The sequence below is a fragment of the Rhinatrema bivittatum genome, chromosome 1, assembly GCF_901001135.1.
Source record: "Rhinatrema bivittatum chromosome 1, aRhiBiv1.1, whole genome shotgun sequence".
Taxonomy (NCBI): domain Eukaryota; kingdom Metazoa; phylum Chordata; class Amphibia; order Gymnophiona; family Rhinatrematidae; genus Rhinatrema; species Rhinatrema bivittatum.
The window spans coordinates 828,695,358-828,711,345 of NC_042615.1; the positions used below are offsets into that span (position 1 = coordinate 828,695,358).

The 15,988-nt window shown below is 50.4% G+C and overlaps 1 protein-coding gene across 7 annotated transcripts in view; it reads left to right on the forward strand.

Annotated features, from left to right (window-relative positions):
* Positions 1-8,498: 8,498 nt before the first annotated feature.
* Positions 8,499-15,988, forward strand: part of LOC115079323 (cyclic AMP-responsive element-binding protein 3-like) — a 60,550-nt gene continuing 53,060 nt past the window's right edge. The window contains exon 1 of one of the 7 annotated variants that reach the window (XM_029582815.1): positions 8,499-8,687. The gene's annotated coding sequence lies outside the window, so the exon portion shown is untranslated. Of the gene's footprint in view, positions 8,688-8,734; positions 8,790-9,837; positions 9,893-10,216; positions 10,262-10,445; positions 10,514-10,563; positions 10,633-15,988 lie in introns of those variants that run through there. The other 6 variants (XM_029582765.1, XM_029582776.1, XM_029582824.1 and 3 more) reach the window with 6 other exon arrangements.

Consider the following 15,988-nt stretch of genomic DNA (forward strand, 5'->3'; position numbering starts at 1 on the left):
CGGTTCCCCAGTCCTAGAACGACCATTGCTTCTGACACTGCCCTCTCTTTCTGTAGCTGCTAGGAGAGTCCATAAAAGTAACCACCTCATCGCACACACAGAGTTAATGTTTGCTGGAAGGTCTGTAGATTTGTGGGGGATCTCCTGGACAGAATGATCTCCAGAGATGCTCCTGGCTAAAAATCCCTCTCTCTCACTGCTCCTGTGCGAGGGAGACAACTCAGTGGCTTTTAGTGATCTGGTGAATCACTACCGGATTGTGGAGAATCACTACCGGATTGTGGAGAACGCTCATCAACTTTACTTAGAGATGAGAGATGAAGGAGATGAGAGATGAAGGGTAAAGCATGGAATACGCCGGCAGTGCATTTTCTGGAGAGATTCTTGAGTGATTGTTAGCAGCAAGGATCCCTGGACTGGCAGGGAGTTGGACCCAGCAGACTCGTTTCCAGTAACGGGTTCGTAAAAAAAACTGCGGGAAATCTTCGTTCCCGCTGTTCTGAGAGTTTTTTTTCGGCTATCACAAGCTGAAACCCCCCACACCGACCCTTTAAATTTAATTATTTAGAATTCCCCACCCTCCCGACCCCCCCCCAACCAAAACTTTTCTAAAGCCCCTGGTGGTCCAGCGGAGGACCCGGGAGCGATCTCCCGCTCTCGAGCAGTCGGCTGCCAGTAAACAAAATGGCGCCGATGGCCCTTTGCCCTTACCATGTGACGGGGGCTATCGGTACCATTGGCCAGCCCCCGTCACATGGTAGGAGCAATGGACGGCCGGCGCCATTTTGTTTACTGGCAGCCGACTGCTCGAGAGCGGGAGATCGCTCCCGGGACCACCGCTGGACCACCAGGGACTTTAGAAAAGTTTTGGGGGGGTCGGGAGGGTGGGGAATTCTAAATAATTAAATTTAAAGGGTCGGGGTGAGGTGTTTTTTTTTTTTCGGCTTGTGACAGCTGAAAAAAAACGCTCAGAACCGCGGGAACGAAGATTTCCCAGAGTTTTTTTAATGAACCTGATACCGGAAACGAGTCCGGTACCAATTCACATCCCTACCCAGCAGTGGAGAGGAGCCCCACGGGTGCCAACTGTCAGCAGGCAAGGCTGGTGATGCCGGAGACCCCGCTGGGGCTTCACCAATACAAGTTCCCCCTCAGGTTGAGCCCCCGGGTACCGGGGCCGGCTGGACTTACGTGGGGTGTCAGGGAACAGGTCGAGGTCAGCAGGCATGGGTCTTGGCAGGTGGCGTATCTCGTAGTCAGGCAGGCAAGGGTCGCCTCTGCTATTTTCTGCCTGTCCCGCGATGGCCGCTGTCCTTCCGGTTTTGAATAGTCTTCCAGCGAGGGAGGAAATTGGTGAGGTGAGGGAGGAATTCTGCGCAAAATCTGCATTCCGCAGTAGCGCTGAATTCCCCCAGGAGTACCTCTTGTAGCTGGTGTTGTGACATGGTCGCTGTACGGCGTGTTTGAGCCTCCAAGGCATCCAGGGAGCCGCCTGCACCATCTATGGGCAGGCTGGGGAACACGCGCGAGCGCTGACGGGCACACTCTCGGCTGGGGAACACGGGCGAGCGCTGACGGGCGCATTCCCGGCTGGGGAACACGCGCGAGCGCTGACGGGCGCACTACCAAGCCCGATATATTATAGCGCCATCTATTGGCGGGCTGGAGAACATGCGCGAACACTGACGGAAACACTACCAAGCCCGATATATTATAGCGCCATCTATGGGCGGGCTGGGGAACATGCGCGAACACTGACGGATACACTACCAGGCCCGATATATTATAGCGCCATCTATCAGCGAGCTGGGGAACATGCGCGAACACTGACGGAAACACTACCAAGCCCGATATATTATAGCGCCATCTATCGGCGGGCTGGGGAACATGCGCGAACACTGACGGAAACACTACCAAGCCCGATATATTATAGCGCCATCTATCAGCGAGCTGGGGAACATGCGCGAACACTGACGGACACACTACCAAGCCCGATATATTATAGCGCCATCTATCAGCGAGCTGGGGAACATGCGCGAACACTGACGGAAACACTACCAAGCCCGATATATTATAGCGCCATCTATCAGCGAGCTGGGGAACATGCGCGAACACTGACGGAAACACTACCAAGCCCGATATATTATAGCGCCATCTATCAGCGAGCTGGGGAACATGCCCGAACACTGACGGAAACATTACCAAGCCCGATATATTATAGTGCCATCTATCAGCGAGCTGGGGAACATGCGCGAACACTGACGGAAACACTACCAAGCCCGATATATTATAGCGCCATCTATCGGCGGGCTGGGGAACATGCGCGAACACTGACGGAAACACTACCAAGCCCGATATATTATAGCGCCATCTATGGGCGGGCTGGGGAACATGCGCGAGCACTGACGGATACACTACCAGGCCCGATATATTATAGCGCCATCTATGGGCGGGCTGGGGAACATGCGCGAACGCTGACGGAAACACTACCAAGCCCGATATATTATAGCGCCATCTATTGGCGGGCTGGAGAACATGCACGAACACTGACGGAAACACTACCAAGCCCGATATATTATAGCGCCATCTATGGGCGGGCTGGGGAACATGCGCGAGCGTTGACGGATACACTACCAGGCCCGATATATTATAGCGCCATCTATGGGCGGGCTGGGGAACATGCGCGAACGCTGACGGAAACACTACCAAGCCCGATATATTATAACGCCATCTATTGGCGGGCTGGAGAACATGCGCGAACACTGACGGAAACACTACCAAGCCCGATATATTATAGCGCCATCTATGGGTGGGCTGGGGAACATGCGCGAGCGCTGACGGACACACTACCAAGCCCGATATATGATAGCGCCATCTATGGGCGCGCTGGGGAACATGCGTGAGCGCCTACGGGCGCACTCCCAGGCCAGATATATTATAGCGCCATCTATCTGCGGGCTGGGGAACATGCGTGAGCACTGCCGGACACACTACCATGCCCGATATATTATAGCGCCATCTATCAGCAGGCTGGGGAACATGAGCGAGCACTGACGGACACACTACCAAGCCCGATATATTATAGCGCCATCTATGGGTGGGCTGGGGAACATGCGCGAGCGCTGACGGACACACTACCAAGCCCGATATATTATAGCGCCATCTATCTGTGGGCTGGGGAACATGTGTGAGCACTGCCAGACACACTACCATGCCCGATATATTATAGCGCCATCTATCGGCGGGCTGGGAATATGCGCGAGCACTGCCGGACACACTACCAAGCCCGATATATTATAGCGCCATCTATCTGCGGGCTGGGGAACATGCGTGAGCACTGCCGGACACACTACCATGCCCGATATATTATAGCGCCATCTATCGGCGGGCTGGGGAACATGCGTGAGCACTGCCGGACACACTACCGAGCCCGATATATTATAGCGCCATCTATGGGCGGGCTGGGGAACATGCGTGAGCACTGCCGGACACACTACCAAGCCCGATATATTATAGCATTATTGATTGTTAAATGTAACGCTACACGTTCTCCGTTCAATACTTTGTTTATTGTTTTATGTAACGCCCCCCCGGCGACAGTTGTGTTAAATGGAAACCGACTTGATTTGATATATATATATCAAGAAAGTCGGTATATAAAAACCCTAAATAAATAAATAAATAGCGCCGCTGTCAGGCGCACTCCCAGACCCGATATATGATAGATGGATGGATTAACTCTCAAATGGCTTCCATAATAGGGAAGAAGCATGAGCCTTTACACAAGAAAATCAAAATAGGATTCTTCTTTGACTGAGATATGGATTCAGCCCCAAGTTCTCCCAGCATCTTCAATGTCTGGGAAATCAAGAGTTGGCAAGTATATGACTATGAAAGGACCTTGACTGCAGTCCTGGAGGGATTTTACCCTCCTTCTGGGAGCAGAGATCAGTCTCATCAGTGTCCCTATCAGGAAAATCCAGGATTAGCAAAATCAAAATGAGTTAATTTTCCTGGGCCTCCACACAGCACTAACACAAATCCAACAAATACCAGGTTGAAATGTTCCTTTTATGCTCCTGGCCAGTTATGTGCTACTACCCATCCTGTGAAAGTGACCTTCTCTCAGGGTGGCTTTAACTATTTTCTAACCCTATACAGGTCACCTCTCAGCCAACATGGCTAAGAACCAGGTAGAACCACAGAGAGAGCCCTGTATACCCTCTTCCATTCTACTTAACTGCGATCTTCACACCCTACATGTCTCTGAATTACCCATTGTAGTCGTGGTGGAAATCTCTCTGCCTCCCAGTACTGACTTCCAGCACATTTCTCTCACAAATCCCTTCCCCAGTCATAGTTCTGTAATTTAGAAGTTTAAATCCTCTGAACTTTTTTTTAGTGATATTTCCTACAAAATTACCCAGAGGTCCAGGGGACTATGACATGCAAATCCTCTAACTGAATGGTCAATTAAGTATCCTCACAGCAGGACCTCTGGCAAACTTTCCAGTCTCCCGAGCTTGTGGCTCAGGTTACATAGTTGTATTGTTCTGTTTTCTCTCCTGTAGCGCACTCACAGGCTGATATAGTACAGTGTGCTCCGACGGAGCGGACGGTTAACTCCCGACTCTCAAACTACCTTGAAGACAATAACCTACTTTTCCCATCACAATACGGATTCCGTAAAACCTTAAGCACGGAAGCCCTTCTCATCTCTATGACCGACCACATCATCCTAGGCTTAGACAAAGGACAATCCTTCCTTCTGATCCTACTCGACCTTTCGTCTGCATTTGACACGGTCAATCACTCTCTTCTCATCAACCAACTAACAGCCATAGGTATCTCGGGCACCGCCCTATCTTGGTTTAGAACCTTCCTCAGCAACAGAGGATATAAGGTTAAGATTCATAATAAAGAATCCTCTCTTCACCCTGCGTCAGTAGGAGTCCCTCAGGGCTCATCCCTGTCTCCTACCTTGTTTAACATTTATCTGTTACCTTTATGTAAACTTCTCACTGACCTCAATCTCAAACACTTCCTCTACGCTGACGATATTCAGGTCCTGATCCCCATCAAGGAGTCACTCGCAAAAACACTGTCTCACTGGGAAACCTGCCTCCAAAATATCAAACAGCTTCTCACAAGTCTCAACCTTATACTAAATTCTTCAAAAACGGAACTTCTACTCATCACACCAGAAAACAGCTCCCTCACACCCACTCATCCAGCCTTACCAAATACTACACAAGTGAGAGACCTAGGAGTTCTAATTGACAATCACCTAAACCTGAAAGCGAACATCAACAAAACCACCAGAGACTGCTTTTATAAGCTCCAAGTGCTGAAAAGAATACGACCTCTCTTCCACACACATGACTTCAGAACGATTCTACAATCAATCATTTTCGCAAAGCTGGACTATTGTAACTCCATCATGCTTGGTCTCCCTTCTTCACACACCAAACCATTGCAAATGGTCCAAAATGCCTCCGCCCGTATACTCACTAACACCAGGAGAAGAGAACACATAACCCCTATCCTGATGGGCCTCCACTGGCTGCCTATCCACTTCAGAATAATCTACAAGACCATTCTCACCATTTTCAAAAACATCCATCAATTAGCCCCAATCGATCTCCATATCCCCCTCCGATTACACTACTCAACAAGACCGACAAGAGATGCTTACAAAGGATCTCTTCAAGTACCTCCAGCCAAAACTACCAGACACATCACGCTTAGAGATCGGGCCTTCTCCACAGCTGGTCCAACTTTATGGAACGCCATTCCCCCGGATCTTAGAATGGAACCCAGCATCTCAACATTCAAGAAAAGACTCAAGACGTGGCTGTTCACGCAGGCCTTTCCTAACTCCAACATTACTTAACCTCCTCCAATCAACATTCTTCGCTAGTAATAGCATTAATAGCCAATCAACATTCTTCGCTAGTATTAGCATTAATAGCCACCTCTTATAATGTTATTATATATATATATATATATATAATTATTTGATCTTCATTTTCCTTCTTACTCCTAGTTATTGATTCCCTGTTACATGTAACTGCTTTTCTGCACCATTGTTCAAATTGTAAAGTTTATTGCACCCCTGTTTCTTGTGAACCAGCATGATGGGACTACTGTCTTGAATGTTGGTATATAAAAAAAAAAAAAAAAAAAAAAAACCTGCCATTGGACGCGCGTTTTCCCTTACCCCTTATTCAGTAAGGGGTGGAAAATGCGCATCCAACCCTCGGCACTTAATAGCGCCCTCAACATGCAAATGCCCTATTAGGTATGCGCGTGGGATACAGAAAGTAAAATGTGCAGCCAAGCCGCACATTTTACTTTCAGAAATTAGCGCCTACCCAAAGGTAGGCGCTAGTTTCTGCCGGCACCGGGGAAGTGCACAGAAAAGCAGTAAAAACTGCTTTTCTGTGCACCCTCCGACTTAATATTATGGTGATATTAAGTCGGAGGTCCGAAGGCTAAAGAAAAAAATTTTTTAAATGGGCCGGCGGCTGTCGGGCCGAAAACCGGACGCTCAATTTTGCCGGCGTCCGGTTTCCGAACCCGTGGCTGTCAGCGGGCTCGAGAACCGATGCCGGCAAAATTGAGTGTCGGCTGTCAAACCCGCTGACAGCCACCGCTCCGGGCTACCGCACCACCTAATTTGCATACTGATTCGTGCGCACCGGCGAGTGTCCGGTGCGCGCGCGCAGGGAGAGCGGGCGTTTGTCCGCTCTCCCGTGTTGTTACTGAATGGGCCCGTCTATCCTCAGTCTCTGGGGTGTGAGTGTGTGGGGCGGGTTTCACAAGCAACACATAGGGCAAGGCGCTTAGGATTCTTCCCTGTGGGCGCCATAGTCTGCCCGTACGCCTAACGGGCACCTGAGACAATACTGCGCCTATGCATGCACCCAACCTGCGCTCCCTCGGGACGCTCAGATAAAGCACGCAAAACAGGGCGTGTGCGTGTAAAAAATGCACGTGTGCGTAAATGGGCCACACCGTTAGAGACACTGACACGATCCGACGGAACCGAAGAGGGCAGTCTACGGCACACAAAAAATGCGCCGCGTATACTATGATGTCACTGCAGGGGTATATATACATATATACCCCTGCAATGCTGTCGGAGTATTTGTCCAGCTGTCTATGGAGAACACCTGCTACAGGTAAGCAGCATTGGGTAAATGCAGTCTGAGAGTTCACCTTTTGGAATCTGTTTGTAAATATATATATACAGTATGACGTCACTGCAGGGTTATATATAAACATACACTATGATGTCACTGCAGGGGTATATATACTGTGATGTCAGCTTGCGCCGTCTCCATCTGCTGGTAGAGGTCCATAACCCACTTGTTTTGGATTCACCTGTCTTAAGAAATTCTCAGTTATTCATGGCATATGATCCAAATAAACAAGACCAACAAGTGGTAGAAAGCAAACCCTATCTTCTTGGTTATCAAACTGCACATCATTCTGCTATAAATCAATCAGGATAGGGCATCCAAAGAGGATTCATGCCCCCCAGGATAGAGCTGCGTTTCTACACTCAGTTTCAATTCAGGGCACCAGTAAAGCGGAAACTTGGTCACCAGCTCACATGTTTCTCAAACATTGTCTGGACCAAGAATCGGGAGCAGACCATGCTTTTGGCCAAGTAATTCTCAGAAACACATTCAAGTAAATAGTTCAATTCTCCCACCATTCTCCGGTGCACCTACATCAGTCTAAACATTACCTAGCATACCAACTTGGAAGGGACCCTCAGCTTGGATGAGTTTTCTCCTGCTTGACCTTGGAGAAAGCGAAGTCGCTTACCTATGATAGGTGTTCTCCAGCCACATAGTCCCACCCTCCTCCCCTTCAGGTTGAAGCTCAGCTAAGGGCAAGGATTGAGGAGACACAAGGGAGGGGGCACCTAGGTTGGAACTGCCTAACATGCTCAGAGAGCAGGTCTGTGCCGTCAGATAATTTGTCCAGCTGCCTATGGAGAACACTTGCTACAGGTAAGCAGCGTTGGTAAATGCAGTCTGGAATCTGTTTATAAATCTTAAGTACTGCTCAATAATGGATGCACTTCCCACAGCCTCCTGTTGGGGCGCTAGACTGTGAGCTCCTGGGGCTGGGGCACGCTCTGCTAGCGCGTTAGAAATGAGAAATAACAGGCGCAGCTTTGGCGGATTAATCCTAGCCAAGCGTTCTAATTTTAGTTTTGCCGGGAAAGGGCGGAACATTGTAACTGGGCCAAGGATTCTTTGGCTTCGCGCCAGTGAACCAAACCCAATTTCTGGCAGGTTTAGAGCTAAATAATGCACCAATCCCTCGCCAGGCTTAGGACGGACGCCCAATCACCGGGAAGTGGGTGGGGCTTTCAGGTCTCCCAGGCTCAGCGTGGCAGTAACGCGCGGGGGCGGCTGGGAGTGGCTTCTTGTTTCCGGATTGAGTGAACTACAATTCCCGGCCTGCGGCGGGGCCGGATGACGTCATTTGTGCGGTGTTGGAAGTAGGCTCCGCTGTGCGTCACAGCAAGAGGAAGGACGGTAACCGAACCCGGTACCGAGAAAGGGAGAGAGGCGGGGGAGAAGGAGAAGCGAACCCGGCACCGAGAGAAGGGACAGGAACACCGGGAGAGGAGGGAGGGGAGCCGAGGCCCGAGAGCAGCGCTGGAGGTAAGAGGGAGGGAGGGAGGGATCCTGAGACTCCCCCCCCGGTGTTATTTACTGACTCAGGACCTGGAGACCTGCACTGGAGGGGGGAGAGCAGCGCTGGAGGTGAGAGGGGGAGGGATCCTGAGACACTGCCCCCCCCCCGGGTGTTATTTACTGACTTAGGACCTGGAGACCTGCACTGGAGGGGGGAGAGCAGCGCTGGAGGTGAGACGGGGGGGGGGAGGGAGGGATCCTGAGACACTGCCCCCCCCCGGTGTTATTTACTGACTCAGGACCTGGAGACCTGCACTGGAGGGGGAAGAGCAGCGCTGGAGGTGAGAGGGGGAGGGAGGGAGGGATCCTGAGACACTACCCCCCCCCCCCCCCCGGTGTTATTTACTGCCTCAGGACCTGGAGACCTGCACTGGAGGGGGGAGAGCAGCGCTGGAGGTGAGAGGGGGAGGGATCCTGAGACACTGCCCCCCCCCCGGGTGTTATTTACTGACTTAGGACCTGGAGACCTGCACTGGAGGGGGGAGAGCAGCGCTGGAGGTGAGAGGGGGAGGGAGGGAGGGATCCTGAGACACTACCCCCCCCCCCCCCCCCCCGGTGTTATTTACTGACTCAGGACCTGGAGACCTGCACTGGAGGGGGGAGAGCAGCGCTGGAGGTGAGAGGGGGAGGGATCCTGAGACACTGCCCCCCCCCCGGGTGTTATTTACTGACTTAGGACCTGGAGACCTGCACTGGAGGGGGGAGAGCAGCGCTGGAGGTGAGACGGGGGGGGGGAGGGAGGGATCCTGAGACACTGCCCCCCCCCCGGTGTTATTTACTGACTCAGGACCTGGAGACCTGCACTGGAGGGGGGAGAGCAGCGCTGGAGGTGAGAGGGGGAGGGAGAGAGGGATCCTGAGACACTACCCCCACTCCCCCCGTGTTATTTACTGACTCAGGACCTGGAGACCTGCACTGGAGGGGGGAGAGCAGCGCTGGAGGTGAGAGGGGGAGGGAGGGAGGGATCCTGAGACACTACCCCCCCCCCCGTGTTATTTACTGACTCAGGACCTGGAGACCTGCACTGGAGGGGGGAGAGCAGCGCTGGAGGTGAGAGGGGGAGGGAGGGATCCTGAGACACTGCCCCCCCCCCCCCCCCCCCCCCCCCCCCGTGTTATTTACTGACTCAGGACCTGGAGACCTGCACTGGAGGGGGGAGAGCAGCGCTGGAGGTGAGATGGGGGGGGGGGGGAGGGAGGGATCTTGAGACACTGCCCTCCCCCCCCCCCCCCCCCCCCCCGTTATTACTGACTCAGGACCTGGAGACCTGCACTGGAGGGGGAAGAGCAGCGCTGGAGGTGAGAGGGGGAGGGAGGGAGGGAGGGATCCTGAGACACTACCCCCCCCCCCCCCCCCGGTGTTATTTACTGACTCAGGACCTGGAGACCTGCACTGGAGGGGGGAGAGCAGCGCTGGAGGTGAGATGGGGGGGGGGGGGAGGGGAGGGATCTTGAGACACTACCCCCCCCCCCCCCCCCCCCCCGTTATTACTGACTCAGGACCTGGAGACCTGCACTGGAGGGGGAAGAGCAGCGCTGGAGGTGAGAGGGGGAGGGAGGGAGGGATCCTGAGACACTACCCCCCCCCCCCCCCCCCCCCCCGTGTTATTTACTGACTCAGGACCTGGAGACCTGCACTGGAGGGGGGAGAGCAGCGCTGGAGGTGAGAGGGGGAGGGAGGGAGGGATCCTGAGACACTACCCCCCCCCCCCCCCCCCCCCCCCCCCCCCCCCGTGTTATTTACTGACTCAGGACCTGGAGACCTGCACTGGAGGGGGGAGAGCAGCGCTGGAGGTGAGAGGGGGGGGAGGGATCCTGAGACACTGCCCCCCCCTCCCCCCCCCCCCCCCCCGTGTTATTTACTGACTCAGGACCTGGAGACCTGCACTGGAGGGGGGAGATCAGCGCTGGAGGTGAGAGGGGGAGGGAGGGAGGGATCCTGAGACACTGCTGCTCCCGGAGCCTGTTAACTCGGCAGCGCATTACGATCCAGCATCGCGCGCCCGGGAGAGGTGGATGCGCACGCGTTAAACAGACGCCCAGTTAGGAGACTTTTTAACGCGCCCTTTGCTGCGTTGGCCCTGAAGGTCAGGAGGATTCGTCGCCGGGGAAGGACCTGGGAGCTGCCTTCACTTAATATTTGGAGGGGATGTCTCTGCACACAGTCTGCTCGGGAAACACTTTTTAACTCTCTTCTTCCTTTAAAGGGGGTAAAAGTAAGTGAGGTTCCGGGGCAGAGTGGCTCTGCCTGTTTTCCAGCTTCACCAGTTTGGTTCTCTGCCTGGAGCCGGGATTTCCCCAGCAGCGGAAGCAGCAACACAGAGCTCTCCCTGTGCCTGCAGCTCCTCCCTACTTATCTCTCCTCTACCCACTCCCTGCCACCTCTGCCCTGTGCCTGCAGCTCCACCCTACTTATCTCTCCTCTACCCACTCCCTGCCACCTCTGCCCTGTGCCTGCAGCTCCACCCTACTTATCTCTCCTCTACCCACTCCCTGCCACCTCTGCCCTGTGCCTGCAGCTCCCCCCTACTTATCTCTCCTCTACCCACTCCCTGCCACCTCTGCCCTGTGCCTGCAGCTCCGCCCTACTTATCTCTCCTCTACCCACTCCCTGCCACCTCTGCCCTGTGCCTGCAGCTCTCTGCCAGTCTCCATTACTTCTGCTCACTGACCAGGCCTCTGGGTTCACTTCTGGTAAAGTTCATATCCTGTTGTTAGATTTCTGATCTTCATCAGTTTTCTTGTCCTGGAAACCTCCCGGCCTTCTTAGCTCTTCTGCAGCTGTGATAGGCCCTGCCCTGCATTAATTCTGCCCTCGCTCTGGGAATAAGCAGGTACCCTGCAAACTCCTTCCTTCCTTCCTTCCTTGAGGAGGAGAATTGTACAAGGAGTCAGACGCTTCCCGGCTTTCTGGCCGATGCAGAAAGAGACACGGGCGAGCGCCCGCTCTCCCGGTGCTCGCTCAGGCCAGTGTGCTGTGTGCGCGATACAGTAAATAAAAATATGCTAATTAGGGCCCGCGGTAAAAGGAGCGGCAGCTGTGAGTGGGTTTGACAGCCGACGCTCAATTTTACTGGCGTTGGTTCTGAAACCCGCTGACAGCCACGGGTTCGGAAACTGAATGCTGCAGGATAATTAAAAATAAAAAAAATTTAAAATTATTTTTTACTTTTGGGACCTCCATCTTAATATCGCCATGAAATTAAGTCGGGGGGTGCACAGAAAAGCAGTTTTTACTGCTTTTCTGTGCACTTTCCCGGTGCCCGGAGAAATTAACTCCTGCCCTTGGGTAGGCGCTAATTTCTGAAAGTAAAATGTGCGGCTTGGCTGCACATTTTACTTACTGAATCGCGCGGGAATGACTAATAGGGTCATCAGCGTGCATTTGCATGTTGTGGGCGCTATTAGGTTCGGGGGGGTTGGACGCTCGTTTTTGACCCCTTACTGAATAAGGGGTAAAGCTAGCGCGTCAAACGCGCGTCCAATCGCGGGTTAACAGTGCGCTCCGCCATGTGGGCCTGTATGTTTGGGATCTGTGATCTGACTTCTGGCCGAGCTGCAGCTTGGGAGTTAATTGCCTGTGAATTTGCTCTTTAATGCACCGGAAAGCTGTAGAACGTGAAACGGATAATGCATTCCTCGCTTCTGCTTCTTTTGAGGATGACTTTGCAGGGAGGAGGATAGTGATGTTTGTGTATAAATCTCCTTCTGCTCCCTTCTCATGGCTGCTGATTGCAGGGCCCATCCGTCTCCATGCCTTGGGGCTGGGATGGCTCTGCTCCTTCATCCTGTGTGTCAGCCGGCGAACGCCGCATCTGGGACTCTGACCCTTCCTTTGGGGCGGGAATGGGTCATGCATAAGCCCCCCTTGTGGTCAGGGCACCTGCAGCTGAGACCCTAAGGTGTACTAAAGACATCTGAAGGGAACAGCCTAAGCTTCCTTCTGTTCAGGCTCCAGCACTGCCCGTTGCAGCTCAAGGTACACACAGTGTGTTGCTTTCTAATCTCACAGTGCAGTGAGTACTATTTCTCATTTCTGTAAGAACATAAGAGCTGGGTCAGACCAAGGGTCCATCAAGCCCCGTATGCTGTTTCCAAAAGTGGCCAATCCAGGCCACAAGAACCTGGCAAGTACCCAAACATTAAATAAATCACAAGCTACTATTGCTTATTAATTACCACCATAGCAGTTTATGGGTTTAACCTCTAGGAATGTATCCAAACCTTTTCTAAACCCAGTAACACTAACTGCTGTAACCACATCCTCTGGCAATGATTTCCAGAGTTTAACTATGCGCTGAGTGAAAAATAATTTTCTTTGATTTGTTTTAAATGAGCTACTTGCTAACTTCATGGAGTGTCCCCTGGTCCTTCTATTATCTTCTCTAAGTGCCCCTTTAACCCCTCGATCATCTAACGGTCCAACTGACTCCCTCACAGGCTTTCTGCTTCGGATATATTTAAAAAGGTTTTTACTGTGAGTTTTTGCCTCTACAGCCAATTTCTTTTCAAATTCTCTCTTAGCCTGTCTTATCAATGTCTTACATTTAACTTGCCAATGTTTATGCTTTATCCTATTTTCTTCTGTTGGATCCTTCTTCCAATTTTTGAATGAAGATCTTTTGGCTAAAATAGCTTCTTTCACCTCCCCTTTTAACCATGCCGGTAATCGTTTTGCCTTCTTCCACCTTTCTTAATGTGTGGAATACATCTGGACTGTGCTTCTAGAATGGTATTTTTTTAACAATGACCACGCCTCTTGGACATTTTTTACTTTTGTAGCTGCTCCTTTCAGTTTTTTTCTAACAATTTTTCTCATTTTATCAAAGTTTCCCTTTTGAAAGTTTAGCACGAGAGCCTTGGATTTGCACACTGTTCCTTTTCCAGTCATTAAATCAAATTTGATCATATTATGATCACTATTGCCAAGCGGCCCCACCACCGTTACCTCTCTCACCAAGTCCTGTGCTCCACTGAGAATTAGATCTAAAATTGCTCCCTCTCTCGTCGGTTCCTGAACCAATTGCTCCATAAAGCTATCATTTATTCCATCCAGGAACGTTATCTCTCTAGCGTGACCCGATGATACATTTACCCAGTCTATATTGGGGTAATTGAAGTCTCCCATTATTACCGCACTACCAATTTGGTTAGCTTCCCTAATTTCTCTTACCATTTCACTGACTGTCTCACCATCTTGACCAGGTGGACGGTAGTATACCCCTATCACTATAGTCTTCCCTGACACACAAGGGATTTCTACCCATAAAGATTCAATTTTGTATTTAGTCTCGTGCAGGATGTTTATCCTGTTGGACTCTATGCCATCCCAGACATAAAGCACCACACCGCCTCCCGAGTGCTCCTCTGTCATTGCGATATAATTTGTACCCCGGTATAGCACTGTCCCATTGGTTATCCTCTTTCCACCATGTCTCTGAGATGCCAATTAAGTCTTATTATTCACTGCAGTAGTCAATGTATGAAACACTGTACAAAAACATATGAGAGAGTCCCTTGTTATTGGGCTTGCAATCTAATCGAAACCAACATACAGGGGAATTTATTATGAACATGGTTAAGATAAGGCTTTGACCAGGATAATCAGGATTAAGATTTAAAAGCAGCCTCCGAAATGGTGAGATTTTAGATTGGCTTTGAAGAAGACTAGAGAGGGAGCATGATGCACCAAATCAAAAAGTCTGCTTCCACTTGAAGTTAGATTTTGGATATTTGTAAAGTTTGCACAGGGCAATGTCTTCATTTGGGTTTAAAAACATAAGAGATTGCCAAACTGGGTCAGATTGAGGTTCCATTAAGACCAGGATCCTATTTCCCGTAGTGGCCATTCCCTGTACGTACTCGGATCGGTCCAGACGCCTGGCATGAGCATCCCTGCCAGCAGGTGGAGACAGAGAAAAAAAAACTTGCCTGACCCTGCTACATAAACCTTAGTGCCACCTGCAGTTCCCCAGTATTTTCTTTTGATCCTTCCTCCTGGGGGCTTTTGATTTTTTTTTTTCCTTTGTTTTCCTTGTGGGTCCTAACCCATCCGGTAGTGGCCAATCCATATCACAAGATCTCAAACAGTAAATAGGCCAATGTTGCCATCCTGCAATGATAAGTAGTGACTTGGATAATAACAGTTCATTGACTTCTCCAGAAATTTGTCCAAACTTTTTTTAAATCCAGTTACAGTAAGTGCCTTAACTACATCCTCTGGTAATTAATTCAGAGTATATAAGTGAGAGAATTTTCGCTGATTTGTTTTGAATGTGCTATTTGCTAACTTTTATGGGGTGTCTCCTTTTTTTAAAGCGTTTAGTATCCAATTCACATTTACTCGTTCTATTCCACTCATGATCTTAAAGACCTCTATCATATCCCTTCTCAGCTGTCTCTTCTCCAAGCTGAACAGCCCTAACCTCTTCAGCCTTTCCTCATAGGGGAGCTGTTCCATCCCCTTTTATCATTTTGGTTGCCCTTCTCTGTACCTTCTCCAGTACAACTATATCTTTTTTTGAGATGCGGCGACCAGAATTATACACAGTATTCAAGCTGCAGTCTCACCATGGAGCGATACAGAGGCATTATGACATTCACCATTTATTAGAAAAGGAATGGAGAATTAATTCCTAACTTTGTTTGTTTTTTGACTGCCACTGCACACTGAACAGAGGATTTCAAATTATGTACTATGATGCTCAGGTCCTTTTCCTGGGCAGTAACTCCTAGTATAAATTAGAATATAACATCAAATAACTACAGTGTGGGTTGTTTTTTCACATGTGCATCACCATGCACTTGTCCACATTAAATTCGTTTTCCATTTAAATATCCAGTGTTCCAGTCTCGCAAGGTCCTCCTGCAATTTATTACAATCTGCTTGTGATGTTACGACTTGGAATAATTTTATATCTGCAAATTTGATAACCTCACTCGTCGTATTCCTTTCCAGATCATTTATAAATATATTGAAAAGCACCGGTCCAAGTACAGATCCCTGAGGCACTCCACTGTTTACCCTTTTCCACTGAGAAAATTGTCCATTTAATCCTACTCTCTGTTTCCTGTCTTTTAGCCAGTTTGTAATCCACGAAAGGACATTGCCACCTATCCCATGACTTTTTAGTTTTCTCAGGAGTCTCTTGTGGGTTACTGTGTCAAACACCACCTGAAAATCCACCGGCTCACCATTATCCATATGTTTATTAATGCCTTTAAAAACAAATGTAGCAGATTGGTGAGGCAAGACTTTCCTTGGCTAAA